The following is an 18786-nucleotide window of genomic DNA, read 5'->3' on the forward strand; positions in this document are numbered from 1 at the left end:
CAGATGCCATTTGTGAATCCTGAGCTACACCATTGCTGTGAGGGAAGACTGTAATCCTTCCTCTCATGGCATGAAATCTCAGCCAAGCCTTCCAGGAGAAAAAGCTGCCAGGGAGGGACACAGGGCTTGGGAGGCTCTGTTTCCTAGTAGCATCCCTTTTTGAGTAAAATGACCCATCTTGCTGAGGACAGAAAATTTGGTATGGAAGAGTGAGAAGGGGTAAATTGAAGACCAGAGTGCTATACACAATTTTGTGTAAGTTAGCAATGCCAGATGACTCATGGAAAATTTAATAATCACCTCACTTCAGTTTCAAAACAATGTAAAAATGTTTTTAGTCACATGTCTGCACTTGCTTCCTTCCCCCCTTCAAGACTTTTACAAAGACCCTGTCTAATCACAGGGTACAGCCTGGCTGCAGGATACAGCTTCTCTGTGCCAGAGCTCAGGGACAGAAGGTCTCAGGCAAACACCAATTTGAAGTTAATACAATATGCCCCACTGAGAATTCCTTCAGACAGATCAGTTTTGTTCTTTTTGTATTGGGCTACAGGTAAGTCTGGAGATGGGATTAACTTTTTGTTTTTAATCCAATTTTTTTGAGTGCAGACATTCACTGCATGCAGCCGAAATTCACAGAAAATCAGTCATGAGTTTGCATGCCCATCACTACATACTTGTACCACGTCCAGTACAGAGAGGGATTGGTCCTGATTAGGTTGTCCAAGTATTAGCATACTAGAGAGAAGAATCAGGAAAGCCAAATCAATCAACTGACCAATTTCAGCAGAGTCATTTCTAATTTATACAGGCAATCAAGATCAGCAGGTACTTAATCTCTGTTTTATCTGGAAAGAGGCTAGTTCTTAGTTGGACTTCAACTAACTCTCATCCAGGACCCAGAGTCAGCTTCAAATAAATCAGAGAGAGAACAGCAGAGGAGAGGAAGGTAAATGTTACAAAGACCCCAAAAGCCCCTGCATCTCTCCACAAGTTCTTTGCAGCCTCACATGGGCACACGCCAGAAGACGCGTTTGATCTCAGTTACATTTTTCAAGTAATTTTTATTTGGAGATGCCAACAAAATTCAGCCAAGCCATCTGGTTTCCTGAATTTGTACCAAATCTGCCAAAGTTTTAAATTGAAATTTAAGGGAAAATCTTTTATTCTGACAGTCTCAAAACAAGTGTTCCTATGTTAAGGTTCTAGATGACATTTCATCTGAAACTCTGTACTCATTTCATTCAAAAATAAAGACCTAAAACTTCCTTGAGAACAAATACATCTTTCTCATGTGAAAGGAAGTGTTTTGAGAGATCTGACTTTCTTTAATAATTTGTCTTTGTGCAAAAGTCGTATATAAGCAAAAATTAGGATTTGGATCCACCAAAACTAACTGTTTGTTCTGATCCCTTTGTGTTATAAGGTTATGATTTCTTAAATGGCCAGAGCTGAACTCATGGTTCTGCACCACAGAGGGGGAGGAGGAGACCCTGCTCCCCCGGCATCCATCTAATCTGTTCATTCCCATCTTCCCCACTTCCTTCTCCCCAGCAGCCAGATCTAGCACTTGTCTGCCTGCCGAGGAAGCTCATTCAACTTACTAAAATGACAAAAAAAAAGAAAAAAAAAAAAAAAAAGAAACAGTCCCTTCACCTTCCCAAAAGAAAAACAATAATATCTTTTTTGCCAGGGAGTAAATTGTCTTCTCTCCTGGGCAGAGGGATGCCAGCACTGGCTGCAGGGGTGGCTGGCTGGTAGCTAAGGAAAAGGAGAAGGGAGGGAGGCATAAGGAGGGAAGTGCGGAGAGCAAGACTTCCCCCTTTTGGCAGCAGCAAGCTGTTAGTTCAGCTCACAGTCCCAACTTTAATCCAAACCCTGAGTGAGCTGAAAAAGCTGTTTTTCACCCAGTTCTGCCCTTACCTATCAGATGAAACTTTCTGTCTTTTAACTTTGCTTTTGTAGCAAAGGAATCGGAATTGTCTGATTAGGTAAATTAATGTTTCACTCTCAAAATATAATTTCGTGGCCATGTCTTATCTTTTATGTTTCTTTCTTTATACCTCTAAAAAGGAATCATTCTGAAGAGTAATGATGGCTGCATGCAGTCTGTGTTCCTAAGCACAAAATGATGTAGAAGTTCAGCTAAGTACATCTTTAAAACATTTTCTGAAGAGTTCCTGAAAAACTTCAAAGGGATATTCACATTTGGTCCCTTCTATAAAGATAAATATACATCTATAGCTAGACATATATGTGTGCAGACACTCAGGGTGATGTGGGCAGCTACACACTGTGAGAGAATCTCTCTGTTTCTGTCCTGACCTTTTCAATACTGTGTATTTTAAAGCAGGAAGGAGACTAATTGCTGCAAACCAGTAGCTGTAGTAATTACTCTAATTCAGAAGTTACCAACCTTCAGAGAAAGGAAGCGCAGAAACTGAATCATGTTTAAAGGCAGCCCATTTTGCTTTGTTCTTCAACACAGCCCCATTCAAAATACTGTGGAATTTATGAGTCTACTGAAAGTGAGGTCTCATAATGTGCACAGCATGTTGCCAGTTAACTTGAATGAGCTTCTCCTCTGCTTTCTGTCTGATTACTATAATACTGTGCTTGAAAAGGGGCCCTTCCTTCTAAAGCATATGTATTATGATGGAGTACAAAACCAGGCCATAAGATGTCCAGGTAGGTTTGTATGGTGTACATAAACATCAATCTTCAAAAACATGATCCAGTGCTCCTTGAAGTAAGTTGGAGCAATGAATTTCTGCAGCACCCTGGATCCCAGCCTGTGACGGCATGCTTCTCTGTAAGTCTTCCAGTGCTTCCTGGTTCAGTTCAAGAGAGAAATGCTAGCTTGCTTGTGGGACTGCAGAGCTTTGATGTCCGCTTCCAGATGGAACCAGAAGCATTGAGGCACGTAGAGAAAACAAAACCAAACTTTTGCAATCTGCAGGAAAGATGCCTAAGAATAATAGAAGCATATTCCTATATGTTGGCCACTGTTTTTGTGACAGCATCATAACTTTAAACAAAAAAACTATAAAGCACAGGAGAGAAAATAAGGATCGCAGATATCTTTTTTTTTTTTTTAATCTTTCCGACATTTAGTTCTCCCAAAGACATACACAAAGCTTCTTCTGATCTCAGTGGTACAGGATTTGACTCTAAAAGTTCAAACCACAAACAATGAAGCTATTACTGCTATGATTCATCTGACCCTCCAGAAGAAAAAGAGTACCCTGTTTCTATAGCTGCAACACTTACTGTACTTAATTATGAACTGAGATGCAGTACGGGAATATCCAACATGTTTTATATGTAGACTAGCTCTGTAGCACTAGCATATTAAAATCACTCAGTTGTACAAATTATTTTTAAAATAATTCATAGTCTTGTACACGTTGATCTTTATTTCAACTACAGTGTTTGAAAGCTGTAGAGCTCTGTATACTCTTTTCAATTGATTTCTCAATATTAATTTCAACTACAGTATCTTGCATTAATCCACATTTATAAGCATGCAAAACTCTAGTTTGAAAAATGTGTTTGTTCTCAATGTCCTTTCATTGCACTCTACCCCTTAGTACTGGAATGATTCTACTTGTAATTATAACTATTCAAACCCTTCATGACATAATGGCACTAACATTTTGAACTTCTTATACAAATACTCTGACATTTTATCTGAAACTACCAGAAAAGTGAAAAAAAATTACATTTATAGGAAAAAGATTGCTTGATGCTTGGCAAATGGGAGGTTTCACTCTCCTTTAGGCCACCAAGTATGAATTCCGGTCCCCACTGTGGTATAAATTCTATGGCATATACTGGTCTCCATTTGTAGAGAAGAAATACAAAGGGAGTGTTTCATCTGAGAAGTCCTACTTTGCTTTCACCATAAGCCTAGCCCTGAAAAGGATGGGACAGAGCTTCCGGGCTCAGCACAGACCAGAGTTGCTGGCTTGGGATCTATGAGTGGCATGGCCATCCGCTGCTGTTGCTTCCCACTGTGTCCTGGATGCAGAGCTGTAGCCAGGCCAGACACATCCTGTAGCAGGATGCCCTTTGTATACTTAGAAAACATCGACATTGTCACTTCACTTCTAGCTGCCAGAGCTGCAAGAGAAGCATCCCACTTCAGGAGGTCTCCAGTCTGCAGTTCTGATTCCCAGGACCTTCCCAGGTTTCTCCCACAGCTGGTTTAACATCACTGCCCCCAGAGTATGTCACCAATGGCCGAGCAAACCCATCTTGCCTTTCCCTGCTACAGTCCTGTCAGAGAAACACAATTTCACCAAAGAGACTTTGACTAGGATCACCCCTTCTCTTGTTAACCATACCACCAGCAGACAGCCAAGGACAAGATCAGGACTGAGTCTCCCCTTCCTCCCCAGGACACCTTGCACTCTGCCCCAACTCTGAGACAGCTGAAGAAGGACCAGCTGCACTGATGTGACACCAAGCCTTGTGTCCCATAACTGCATTAGCAGGGTGGTATGTATGCCTAGGTGGCATGGTATGTATGCACCTGTCCTCACTACACAGTTCCCTGCACACTGGTGACTGGGCATATTCTACCATACATATGGGAAGAGGGTGATCCCTGAAGAGATGGATATCAACTCTGATATGTCTGGTCTCAGCACAGGAAGAGATACTCATTATCCAGCACTTCTGGGCTTTGTGGTTGGGTTTTTTCCCTTCAGATTTTTTTTTTAGTTACCAGCTCTTGTTCTTCTGGTAAATTTCAGTTTTCTATAAAATATGGGATATTTAAACAACATTTTTCTAGAGGTACTTCAGATTTGAACAGCTGATAATGACAAGAGGATCTGATGTGATGTGTAGCAAGTCCTTTGACAACTCAATCTCAAACAGCCAGCATTTGAAAGAAATCCACAAATCCACTAGGCTGTTAGGAACCTAAAGAAACAGACATGTTAGGATCCAGAAGCAGGATACTTTAACATATTATCCAAGTTTCGAGCCCAGGCCTTGTTTATTTAGTGTACTATGTACTATAAGTCCCATAGCTCAGACTTACCAAATCTTGATGGAGAGTCAATCTTCTTTGAATTAATTTCAAAGCAGTTTAGGAGTATAACTCTTCCTTATCACTTGCCTGCATACGCAAATACACCAGCAGATTTATAGCAGTATAATAAACTGCTACAGCTATGTCAATGTTACTTCTTATCAGGAACCTATGGTGGAACTAAGTGACTTTATTTGCCATGTAATTAATTCTTTTCCAAACAAAAATACTCAGTTTCTGTCAAGAAACCTGTATATTAAAAAATCCCCAATCAGTTCCCCTCTTTGAGATCAAGGTTTACACAGTGTGACTTTTAAAATCACATTTATTCAAACGGTCAAAATCTGTCAGACCCACATAAATAATAGACCCTTCATTCTTTCATTTGTAATAACAGACATGATTAGAATTACTTTGCGGCTTTTTATTTAGATTCTTGATTGTTTGTCTGGGAAAGAAAAAAAAAAAAAGGGCTAGAAACCCTAATATAAATTCTTTCATAAAGCTGAAGATCATACCTTTTTCCCCCAAGCACTTTAAACCTAGCTTTTTTTCTTTTGTTTATTGCATGTCACAGTGACTGTAATGACAGAAGAGTGATGATTATATTATTAAATGAAAGTAACTTACTTTAGCATTGTCACTATCACTTTAAGCTATATGTCCATAATTGTCTGCTTAATTATTGTTCCTTATAACTGATCTATCACAGAGATGTAGAAATACAAATACTACACATGGCAGTGACATAAGTTAATTAGGTTTTTTCTTGATTATTTTTGTTCATATCAGTCTGCATTTAAAAGAGCATTCTCTATGCTCTATGTTATATGCCAGGGGGATGTATTTATGATTAAACTGAAAAAGAGACTCTATAACCCACAAACAGTTATCAGCTTTGCCAGTACATCATTATTACACCACTCAGCATGCTTAGTCTTTCCTCTGTTTCATAGAAGCAAAATTCACCCTCAGTGGAGAAGTATATGACCAAGGCATGACTTAAATCCCAATGAAACTCAGACCCTACACCACATAACTGTAGAATTTCAGATATGTATATTTCTCTGATGTCTATGTCTTAGTTTCAGCTAAAAATGAAGGATCTCAGGGAAGATTTTACTTTTGCCCTGCCCTGCCTTGATATGGCAGGTTAATTTGAGTGGATCTGCTTGTTCTGCCAGCAGTCACTTGCTTCCCATATTGAAGCTACCTTAATTAAAGATAGCTGTAGATGAATATACAATATATGAGAACTATACACATGGACACTGTTAAAAAAATTTATAAATCAACCACTGAAAACCCAAGAAAAAACAGAATAAATATGCAGCAATGTTAAAACATGCATGCATGCATGATAAATCAGAAAGACATGAAACTTATCATTAATGTCCCTTAACTAACACCTTACTAGAGCAAAGCATTGATGATATTATCTGAGATCTATGTAACATACAAGAAGCCTAAAGAAATTTCAAGTTAAAATAAAGTTCAAACCGTATTATTTCTTTCTTTCCTCTGAGTAGATAAAAGAGAATATATTGTTAAAATTTAAATTAAAAAATCTGACCATAATTATCTTAAATGTGTTAGTTATTAATATGCAAGGCTCTCTGTGGATATTGTCTCTGGAAATGCTCTTTTCAGATCTGGAAAGAAGCTCTGCATTCCAGCTCCCTGCAGCCCGTCTTGGGAGGCATGAGTTTTTACTTGTCCTAGCAAGCCGGATGATATTTATCCATTCCAGTTATTCCAGCTAGTTTGTGCCACCCTTGATGAGCTGCAAAGACAGAGAAAGAATACAAAGCAACATGGGTATGCAAGGCCCAGGAGTAAGCTGATATAGTGGTTTTATCTGCTTATGCACAAACTTATCTAGGAGTGCTTTATTCCTCCACATGGGCATCTGCCAGAACTCAGCCCTGATTTGGGGGTTTTCAGCACACAGAATTGTACTACTCCAAAGGACTGTGTAGGAATAATTGCACTGCTGTATCTTTCATGTTTGTGGAAGCAAAAAGGCCAGATGAAGCCAACTTCTGATTCATCTGACAGCCAGGATCTCTTGAAGCCTCACCCTTTTGCTCACACAATTCTGGTTAGTGATTCATTGAAGTTAATACTATTAATGCTCATAAACACATTTTGGGAATGTTGACAACTTTCTTCTGGAATGGTGGTTTGTGAACAGTCTTCATCCCATTCCCTACACCAGCGATGATGCAACCAGGGTAGGACCAGGTGGTGTCACATGGTGGAAACCTAATGTGCATTGCAAATATTAACCACCTTGTCTGGGTGAGGAACATTTCTGCCCCAGCCTGTGGTTCCTCCAGAGCTTCCTGCTTTTGCTCTATGAAAATCAGCTAGCAATGAGAACTTTTTTTTTTTTTCCTTAGGTTAACTTTTAGTGAGCTCAGATGAAAAACAAATGAACAGCAATCAAAAAACCTAGTTTTTCCCTTCACACAAAAAACTGTGGTTTAGCCAGGTTATGTCCTTGAAACTGAAGATCCAGGTGTTAGGTGCAGTAGGTGAAAGAAACCCATGTTCCAAGTTCCCAAGTTCCCAAAGATATGGATTCAATACCTAAAGCTGTTTAAGCTACCAATTTCCAATTATTTCAGCAGAGTTAGGTACCTAAGAGCCTTCAAGGGTGGAACGTCTGTAGAACCAAATGAGGAAGCTCTTTCAGCCATACCCATAGGTGTGCTCCCCTTCCCAACAGTGCTCTTGGCCTCTTTCCCCTCCTGGTATAGGGCAGGCAAATGCTCACTAATTCCTTCTCTGGGGAGACAATGACGCTCCATGTAATACTGCAGCAATCAGCCTATTCAGTGTGCACAAAGAGGAAGACCTTTCGGTAATTCATTGTGCATGGATAGAAACAAGACTGAAAGCCTCTAAGCCTCTTCAGTTTCTCACCCTTACATTGGTCAGGCACAATACACTGCATCCCACAGATTTCTTCATATATATCCACTGTTCACATACCCACAGTTATTATTTTTGCATTAAGTTGTAACTGGATAATTTTCACTTTGCCAAGAAAACTAAAACCCACTTCTTTTATTATTAAAACTACAGGTATGTCTTTTTTTTCCAACATTGAAACATTCAGGACAGTCCAAATTATGCTAACAACAGAGTAACTTTCCAGTACCTTATAGAAGATAAAATGTTATGTCTTTGCAGAAACAAAGACAAAACAACAGAGCAGCTGTTTCATACATAAAGGCACTATGAACTAGGTCAGGGCCACCGAGTAACAATGACAAATGATGTTTAGTGATGTACCATCTTCAAAGTGAAATTTTGGAACCGTAAATAGGAACTTGTATTATGGTGTTTCAGAGTAACTTGATTGTCATTTTTTTTAAGAGATACCTAAGGGTACCCGCTTTTAAAAAGATGCATGTTCAACAGTTTAGAAAACGAGTATGATTTGGGTTATCCAGACCTTTTAACTTCTAAAACTGCTGGTCATTTTCACACCTAAAATAAAGAATATGGTTTTCAGAGATAGAGGCACAATTCAGTTAATTAATTTAATTATTTCAAAAGTTAATTAATTCATTAAATCCCGTTAATACAAAATTGAATAAATAAAAGTGAACATAAGTTTTAAGCCAAAGCAGTAATGTTTGGAAACATTGATGTCATTGTAAACTGCACAGGTTATTACAACATGGAACAAAAGAAAGAAAAAACATGGATTTGATCCTGTACATAAACGTCCTACAAACTTCAGAGATTAATTTGGTTACCTAATTGCAAATGATAGGCTCTTCAGGTCTGCTTTACAAAACATGGAGGGGAGAGGGGGCACCTATTTGTTTCTAAGATGCAAACAGGTAGCAACTGAGGGGTTTTTTAATTTAAATCAAGACAAATTAAGTATCTAATGTTCTTTGTGTTCAGAACTGCATAGCAAATCTCATTAGTCATTTGGGCATTGTTGTTTATTTCCTTGGAGACAGCATCAGACCCTAAGGTACAATTGAAATCAATGACAAAACCTTCATCAACTTCCAGGAAAAACAGTTCAAGTCTACAGTGAGGTAATGGAGTTTTTAAAGGAAACCACATTTTTCAAATCCTTAAAAAGGTAGCCCACTGGGAGCTTTGGGGACTTGTATCTTTCCACTCCTTTAACAGATGATTCACTTAATTCAAGTACATTCTAGTTTTGAAGAAGAGTGGTAGTTGAGTAATTGCTAAAAGGGAAAGAACAATACATAGCATGTATGGAGACCTTCATCTGAAAGAAGGATTCTGCTGCAAGAATTACTGCTAGAATTATCTTGGGTTTGTGGCTGGGAGGGTGTTAATGTATTTTTGTCCCTGTCAGAATAGGAAGAAGTGTAGTGACAAAATTTTCTGATGAAATCTGCTGAGGACACTAATTTGGGAAACACCAGGGAAGCAAACAGGAAGAACTCGTGGACATGACATTGCAACAGAATGAAGTTTGACAGAACAAGTTGTAGGAGCCACCACCGTGAACTTATCCCATAATCAATCAGAAGCAAGCACTGAGATGAAAAGATCTGGGTCTACAGGTTGATGGCAGGATGACAATGAACTTGCAGAGTGATGTGTCCATAAAAAAAGAGATGTGATGTTAAGATATACAAGCTTAAGACATGCACGCTTCTCTTGTAAACTACTGATGCAGTGTGAAATACAGTGTTCAGTTCTGTGTTCAAGAACTATGAGCTTGAACTAGAATCAGCATAGTGAAGGGATAATCAAAGACTGGTGAAAAAGGTGATTAAAAGAGTTTTGCAAGTAAATCTAAGGCCTGTACAGAATATGATGTTTCTTAATAGACACCATTGAGGGAAAAACAAGCCATGAATAAATTTAGGATGAAGATTAGAATATTTCTTATCCTTGCAGGACTAGGTTTTTGGAACAATATGTTTTAAGATTAGTCGTTATAAATTCATGCAAGGATTGCATGACAGAGCCACAAGTAACAAGGGATGGACCTCATTGACAAGAATGTTCCTGTCCTGGGAGCCCGTGTTGCTTGGTTTTAAAAACATGATCAGAACAACTGCTGGGGAAAAAAAACACAAACAAAAACAAAACCCAAAAAACCCTCTGCAAATAAGGGTAAAATTCACTGAACTGCCTATAACTGTCTTCTAGCAATGGCTGTTTTTATTGTTCAAAATAGGAACATTTCCTTCAGATTGCACGTAAGAATTTGTATGAATAGTAATTTGATAATAATTTCAAGGAAGGCATATAGATTAGCATAAATCTTGAAAATTATTTAGGTTTCAACACAGCACCACCTATTGGAATAAAAATAGTAGCAGTGAGTCTGAAGCAGTGCAAACACAGCTGGAGTCAACTATGATTAATTTATAGACCCACAGTTTGGAGAGCTCTGTAACTCATTCTGCCTTGCATGCTATCCCTGCTAATATAAATTTGATGGCAAATATGCTATTAATTTTTTATTTTATTAGAAAGGAAGATTTTACCACAGTGTACGTGAGGTAAAGATTTGCTTTGAGCCATTAGACATAACTTGGCACAAAGTGAAGATATTTACACAGCGTTAAAAGAGATAAGAATATATTTCCTAGTAAAGAGAGCATTGTGCATGAGAATTTAAATGAACTGCAGATAGATACAGATAAGTGATAAAAAGTATATGCCTGGCCTATCATTAGAGAACATATCAGCCACTTTAAAATACACTCTGCTTAGATTAATCACCACATTACTGCCATTTCAAACGAGGTGTGCAGGTGTAAAACTGGAATAACGCAGGTCTTTCTTCTTGTTAATGAGGAGATTATAATATGTTGCAGTTCAGAGTTTCAGGTGAGCAGGGAGCACAGGCATTGAACATCCAGAGGGCAAGATGGGACATGTGCAGTTCACAGACACGTTCTCAGGAATTTATCTCCTTTGAGTCTCCTTCATCCTCCATCCAGGAGGAAAAAGAGAAATCCTGCAACTTTTTGTTCCCAGGAATTATTTCTGCTCGCAGCTTTAGAAAGTAAATTACGTGAAAATGCCTGCTTTGCATGGCCATTACACTGGCAAGGTTTGAAATGCCACTGCCCCCATCCCCAGCCACCCGTGGCTGCTTTCCCACACAGCCAGCGGGTGCGAAGAGCAACCCAGAGAGCAGTGCTGCAGGCTGCGTGGGGTAAAACAACAAGGGGCTGTCTGTGTCTCCCTGAAATGCTAGGATGGAGAGGGTAATGTAAGAACATGCTGATGTTCCTCTGGAGCTACTGGCTTGTCCTCAGCTGGCAGGGAGTGCTCAGGAAGGTTGCCTGCCCCCGACTTTCCCAGTGATGGAGAGATAAACCCTTCTGAGCTGGCGTGTGGCCTCGTGACAGTGGCCTGCCCTGTCACGGATACATACTGGCATGCTTGTGCCAGGACAGGAAAGCTGTAGCTCTGGATCAGGCAGCGGAGGCTTCCCCGGGCAGGAGGCACCCAGAGGGCAGCGGCTGCAGCCACACAACACTGTCATGGGGCACAGGGCATGTACTGATGCCTGGCAGGGGCAAGCGGCTCAGCCCGCCCTCCTCAATAAAATAACTACCTTTTTTCTGCCCACAAGAGTGCCAAGACAGATGCCACTAAAAAAAAGTGCTGGGGTGAAGCGTGTGTACAACAGCAAGCTGTCACATTTACTGCTGGCCACAGCATCCGTCAGGATCCCCAGCCACAGACTGGGGCTTGGCAGGCAAACTCAGCTGAGTACCAAGTCCCCTTTCTCTTCAGTGTACACTCAATTGGGTAAACAGACTTCAGACACGATTAGTCCCACCTGACATTAGCCACCTCACAGTTGTCCCATGTTGCTTGGAGCTTAGGACAGCTCTGGAAGCACGGGGATGAGACTGCTGTCTCCAGGGGAAGACTGATTCTAGAGCCGCTTAAAGAAAATGAGAGGAACCACCATATGCATGCATTCCCTTCTTTCTCAGGCTAACCTCAAGTTAGCCAGCCTGGAAACATGCCAATCTTATCATTGTTACTTGGAAGATACTTAGATTATTAGTTATTTTTTAAAAAAATAAAGAGTGGTACGTCCACTACTGTAGCAGAGGGTACACACAAAAAGCTATAGGCACCACACTCCCATTTAGCAAGCACATCCATGTCAAGTAAGACTGTTCTTTTGAAATTCTTGAACATGAAAACAACACTGTTCAAGAGCAAAAGGGGCACTCCTACATTTCAGTAGTATCGCTGTACTATAGACAACAGATATAAAGTTATTATTCACAGTAATTAGATGATACTGGTGCATGACTTATAACGCAAATTTACACAATTTTTGTTTAATGTTTGAATTTCGATATTTGAAAGTCTTACGTTTTTACTGAGTCAAAAAACCACAAGGCTTTACATTCTGTAAATGTTTTTGTTCTTATTTAGTTGTTTGAAATCTTTGCTTGCCCCATGTCCTCCTCCCCAGACAGAGTTTATACAGCCAGAAGGAGACTTCAAACATGTAATTTTTTTTAAAGAGACAGGGCCCAGTTACAAGGTTAATAACAATGTTTGGGGTTTCAGAACATGAGGTTAAAAGGTGTCTTATTTTAGATATCTTAGTCATCAACTTCTCATAGTTTCCTGCAGGACATAAGCTGAAAAGAGAAACCTGGAGATACTTTAAAAAAAAGAGATCCTTTAAAAATTTCTTTATACCTACAAACCTATGCTTCTTTCTCCCTTTTCCACCCTGCAAACAGCAAGATGTTTCCAAACAGCCACCAAAGAGCTTTCAAGGAAAATATTTTTCTGACTGTGATTCTTCTGTGGTCTACAGTTACTGTGAATAAGCATTTGTTCACTTGAGTTCCTTGTATAAGCAAATAGAAGAAAAAGTGAAGATGGGAAATATATTTTCATGTACAAATAATAAGCATAATCACCATTTGATTATATTTGAATTGGTTAGCTGTGACGTAGACTTGATTTTCAAACTTTCTTTCATTGCATCTCCAAGCATTTCCATGTTCTTCTATGGCAAGATTAATGTCTTGTCTGTATCAGTACACTTCCACTAACTCAGACTAAAAACAAACCTGCGCCCTTGTTTTTTTCTTCCCCTTATAACTTTTCCAAAGTATCTGAAATAAACATTTCCCAGAAAACATTACTTTGCATTTGCTGTAGTATAACATCCAGAGTGAAACTGTACGTCTGTCTTCATTTTTGTGTTAGTGATTTCAGCAGAACACGTAGATTGAGTTTCAGTTCACTCTTCTGAAAAGGCACATAGTTTATGCTACAATATGTATGACATATAACTGGATTGCTACATCTCTGTATAGACCATACGTTTGTTACTGTGTATTGATCTGACGAAATTATAAAAAAAAAAGAATAATGCCTAGAGACTCCTGAAAATCTTTTGCTGCAATGTTACAGCACTACATGCTGTTAACTGTGAACTGGTTGAATAAAGAAAACATCTGTGTGCTTGTACCCTGGCATCTGAAGACTTACTCTTTCATCTTCCTGCTCTGAAGAACCACCACCTTTTGATGTATTTTTACACTAAGTTGGATCCTTCGGGTTATTATAGTCAGAAATACTTTTTCAAATTCTACTTTTCCCTCTACTGATTGAAGAAAATCCCATGCTTTTGATCCCTGATTGTTATCTGTAGAGTTTTGAGGCTAGGCCCGTGAGTTCAGGCAAAGTCACCCAACTAGAAATAATGCCCAGCTTCCAAATGGACTGAGTATCTGCCACTCCTACATCACTTAGATTTGTGAGTACTCGGGTTTTTTACAAATTAGGCCATATACAGTGAAAGCCATAGACAGTCTGAGTGAAAAAATTGACACGGGTCCTTCCTTTGAAAGACCCAACAAACCACTAACCATTTCTAAATTCTAACCATTGCACTTTCTAGGGGAGAATGAGAAGGGGGGGAAGCAAATAGTGGATTTTCCAGATGCCACAACCTTGATACACATCAGCAATGAAATCCTGACTATGGGATGTTTTTCTGTGTTATTGAGTCATAGCGCTGGTAGTGTTGCTTAAAGACTTTTCCAGTGCTGTAAATCACTGCAGCATTAGGGCTGTTACCTTTATTTCTGACCTTCCAATTATTTTTTAAATGTTTTCATTGAAATTACATTCACTTGTGAGCTTGTATTTACAGAGAAACGCGTATGTATCATTGAAGCAGGTGCCCAGAGACACTGTGGAGTCTTCATTCTTGGAGATGCTCACCACTCAGCTGGTCAAGGCCCTAAGCAAGCCAACACACCTCTGAAGATGATCCTGCTCTGAGCAAGGACTGGGACCAGATGCCCTCCAGACAGCCCCTGCAGACAGAATAGATTATTCGATGATTCTGTTGTTCACTGTCATGGTAGCAAACTTAGTCCAGGTGCTTCCTTCTTCTGTCATGTATTTAATATTTTTCTCATTACAGTATTACCAAATCCTGGTGTAATGAGATTTCAATGCTTTTTAGTATTTTAAGCAGGTACAGGAAATAGAGAGGGTCATTTGTTAAGAAGCAAGTAATATCATCCTTAATTAACTTTGTATACTATTTACTTGCTAATTTCTTTTAAGTGTTTTAAAATACGAGCAAAATATGAATTAAAATAATAAAGTACTGGATGGAGCTATTTACACCCTTCTTCAGATCTGAGAGCATAGGTACCTGTTCTCATAATAGTTTTATGTTGGATAAATTAACCCTTGACATTGCTTAGCTTTTACTACAGAGGGTAGTTGCCAACATTCATTTCTAGGCCTGATGGTTTTTGGCTGGAATGTGGTCTGATAGAGACTGAAACCTCCTGGGCAGTCCAATGAACAAAACATGGGAGTCAAATGATTTGGCTTATTCATATCTCTGCCACTGATTAAGTTCATTCTTAAACCAGGCTGGGGCCTAATTCAAAGTTTATTATAACCAGGAGGAAGCTTTATATTGAATTCAGTGGACTTTGTCCCAGCACCCACAATGTGGGTCCAGTGACTTAGACTTGAGATCAAGAATGACTGGTAAGATCTGTCAATTCTGATTCTATTTCTAGCCTCGTGCAAGTGAAAGTGCCTAGTTTTGATCTTTCTTTAAGATAATACTAGGGGCTAGATGCAACCTCAGTGAGGGTGGGAAACAGTGTTGCATAGAACAGCCACCCCCACTCATGCACCGTGCATTATGTGCTGCAGAGGATGGTGCCAACTGGATGGTGTGGAAGGGAGAGCCTTTTCTCCCCAGGTAAGTTTTCTCATTAAATACTCACCAGTTTGCCTCAGAGGGCTCTCATGAACATTAATTGTTTACTGCCATCATTGTTGTTGTATTAATTGCTGTTAATTACAATATTATTGTAATAATGCCTGCAGCAAGGCATTCAGGGAACTAGGAAAATGATGCTCAGCTCCTACCTGTAGGTTCAGGATTGTTTGTTATTTGTTAGCTGTATTTAAATGCCTTCATTATGTTAAAGTCTCAGAGACTTATAATTCCACCTGTCTTGCAGACAGGGAGGTATTTGTGTTTTGCTTTGGGGTGGGTTGTTTTTGGTTGTTGCTTTCGTAAGAAATCAATGTTAATAAAATCCACCCTGCAGGTCAGGAAGTCCTCCTGCAGGCAGATGGAATTTAAAGATTATCCAGAAACACCATTCAAAACTGTCTGTATCTGGCAGTGATGTTGATCATGGTGGGAGAAGAAGATCCTATTTATATTTTCCTTGCTGCAAGGGCATAAATCATGGGATGCATATGAACCAAACCTTAATTTTTGCGCATCTCTTGCAGGAGGTCTGTGTTTATAAATGCATAAACCATCTGTTTAGTGTTTGCAAATTAAACACCTGTGCTTTTTATAGTACAATTTAATATCTAGTTCCAAAAAAGCCTGTGAGGTCCAATGAAGCTGCACAGACTGTTGCTTGATTCTTTGCAAGAAATGCAAAATAATCACGTAATTAAAGAAAATGCCTGCAATAGCAGATTGCATTTTCCTGTATTCAAGTAATTAACTGCATCTTTGAAATTAAAACCACAATCTTTTCAATTTTTGCATGTCTTGTGTCAATTTGTGTGATGTATGTATCTTCACTGAGAAATAATTGAAATAACTATACATAAAAGAAAATCAGTTTTACAAATAAATAAATACATAATGTATTGTGGATATATCATGTGAATGTCAAGCTGACATATCTGTATTTTCATTTACAGGAAATATCTCCAAGTCACTGTTTGTGTTAGCAAACCCTTTCCAGCACTAAGGTGGCTACTAGCGTTCCATATAAGACACTGTTTGGCTTGGAAAGGTCATTTGGCCTCACAGTTGCCAGAGATACTCAGAAAGTCTAGAAGACTGTTTCTCCAAACTTTGAAGGAAGTGATTAAAGTAGGTTTTGAGTGTCCTCGGTTAGGACAGCTGGACATTTTACAAAATCTCACAGAGCATCTATTTACATTAAATACCTAAATATGTTCTCCAGACTAACCTTAAATCAACAAAAGGATTTTAAGCCTTTTCTTCAGTGTGAAACCAACCATGAAAGTTTTGGCACGTTCCTAAATTTGTTCCACTGGATTCTTTGTGTAACTGTAAGTCTAGTTTTAACAGGTGCTCTTAAAGCTTGTGCTGGTTTATGAGGAACATTTTGGTCAGCTCCACTGAAAATTCATGACTCACCAAGAGTCTGTCAATCTTTTAGTATATTTTGCTGTGTGATGGAATGGAAACTAAACTCTTTATCAGGGAGTACATCCTCCAAACATATAACAAAACAAAATGAGAAATCCCATTTGATTTGAGAATGCAAAGTAAAATTTTCTTAGCTTATTATTACTTTATTCCAGGCAATGCAACAAAAATGTGTCATCAGCCCAGCTGCACCAGGACTTTATTAATAAATGGCTGTAACTGTCTGATGGTGCATGCAAGGAGTTTGGTTCTGTTCCCACTGAAATCAATGGAAGTTTTGCTACTGACTAGAACAAAATATCTTATCCTTGCATGAACTTAATGAATGTGTCGTTCCCATGAATAACATATACCATGTTCTATTATGATTATTTTTTTTACTAATATTTGATTATTGGTCACTTAAAACTTACTTGTTTGACATCAGGATACATTTTCTCCCCTGAACTATGTACTTTGTGCGGCCCCAGTAATGGAAATAGGATAGATATTGGCACATTAGGGACAACTAAGAATTCATCTGCCAAAGAGTATTCCTCAGCTGGTGTAAGGGAAAAATAGCTAACTCATATGTCTCGCAAATATAACACCCAGGACAAGATGGTACACAGCCAACATCCAGGAGGTTCCACTGATTTTTAGCTCTTAAATGGCCCCAAGGAGCATTGCCAGGCCGTAGAGAACAGTGCTTCAGGGTCTGTACATCTCCAAGTCAGCACTGCAGCAACAGAAAGCAGAAAGCCATGAAGTCTGTCTTTGGCTGAGTTGTTGGCTCCTGAGTTTGACCACCAATATATCAATATATCATTTCTTCACTGTATTAACAGAAAATGCCCTTTGAATGAATCCCTTCGATGCTTCATACAACCACGTGTGCCTCTGACTTCTCAGGGAGCATCCTGTGGTTTTCTATGCAACAGTGAGTGAGAGCACTCTCTGATCCTTTCCTGATCAACTACAGGAAAGCTTGTCTGTCTCTGGCACACAGAGAGAAGGCACTTGAGGACTGGAACTACTGAAACATTTTAACCTAAGTGTTGAAGTAAGAAAGGTTGAAGAGGAAGAAAAGAGAAGCCAAGACCTCATATTGTTTCATTGAAGACCTTAGACACAGAGCTATAAGTTGCCATGCCCGTGTGATGTGGTCCTCATTAGTGCCTGCTTCCGCTCAACACCTTTTAGCCCCTGAGTGCTTTCCCATGGATCATCACAGCTGCCTCTGGCCACTTAGAGCAGCAGTGCTCTCTCTCCCCACAACTTAGAGTTCCTTCTAATTGTTCTTAGTGCTAGGAAATGCTGTGATGGTGATGATGGCTCTGAGCAGTGGAATGAGGCTGTTCAGAGTGAGAAGGTGATGAAGAGCAGCAGGTACAGCAGTAGCAATGCAGGAACAAGCACAGGCTCCTCTGCCTCTCCCCATGTTCCCCTGGTGCAAGACCCTGCTCACAGGGCTCCTGAGAGCTCCCCTACACTCTGGTGTTTTGAGACAATCTCAACATTGGAGAGGCTGGCCAGCTGACTGAGTGGGAACTTTCTTTTTTCTGTTCTTACTCATTTGTTACTATGAGGAAACTTTTTTATTCTCAGGAAAATGTATTTCCCACTTAAGTACATGGATATGGCTCAATCACCCTGATAAGGCCACTGTGATTTAGGAAAACAAAGAGAAAAATATTGGCTCCTGGAGCATTGGTCCTCCTTGCTGACACGCCACGGGAGTCCCCATGCAGCCCCTGCAACAGTATCCTTGTATCCAGGGTTTTCAGGGTGAGGGGACATGCTCTGGCCAGTTCAAAAACTGTCAGCTATCAATATAACTTACAGTACTTAGCAGAGAACTGAAACAGATCAAATTAAAAATAAATGTGTTATGAGGTGCAGAATAACTCCACTACAAACTTGATCTGCTTCAACTTCATTGCCCGTGCAGCACAACCTGTTCCTTGGCCTCCGCTTTACTCTCCCATTACAGAAGCCTCCTCACACTCATGAACATCTGTTTCTAATCAGAAAATGCTCAAGGAAAGACCACCTGCCTACAAAGGAT

Source organism: Strix uralensis, chromosome 3 (genome assembly GCF_047716275.1).
Source record: "Strix uralensis isolate ZFMK-TIS-50842 chromosome 3, bStrUra1, whole genome shotgun sequence".
NCBI classification, from domain to species: Eukaryota; Metazoa; Chordata; class Aves; order Strigiformes; family Strigidae; genus Strix; species Strix uralensis.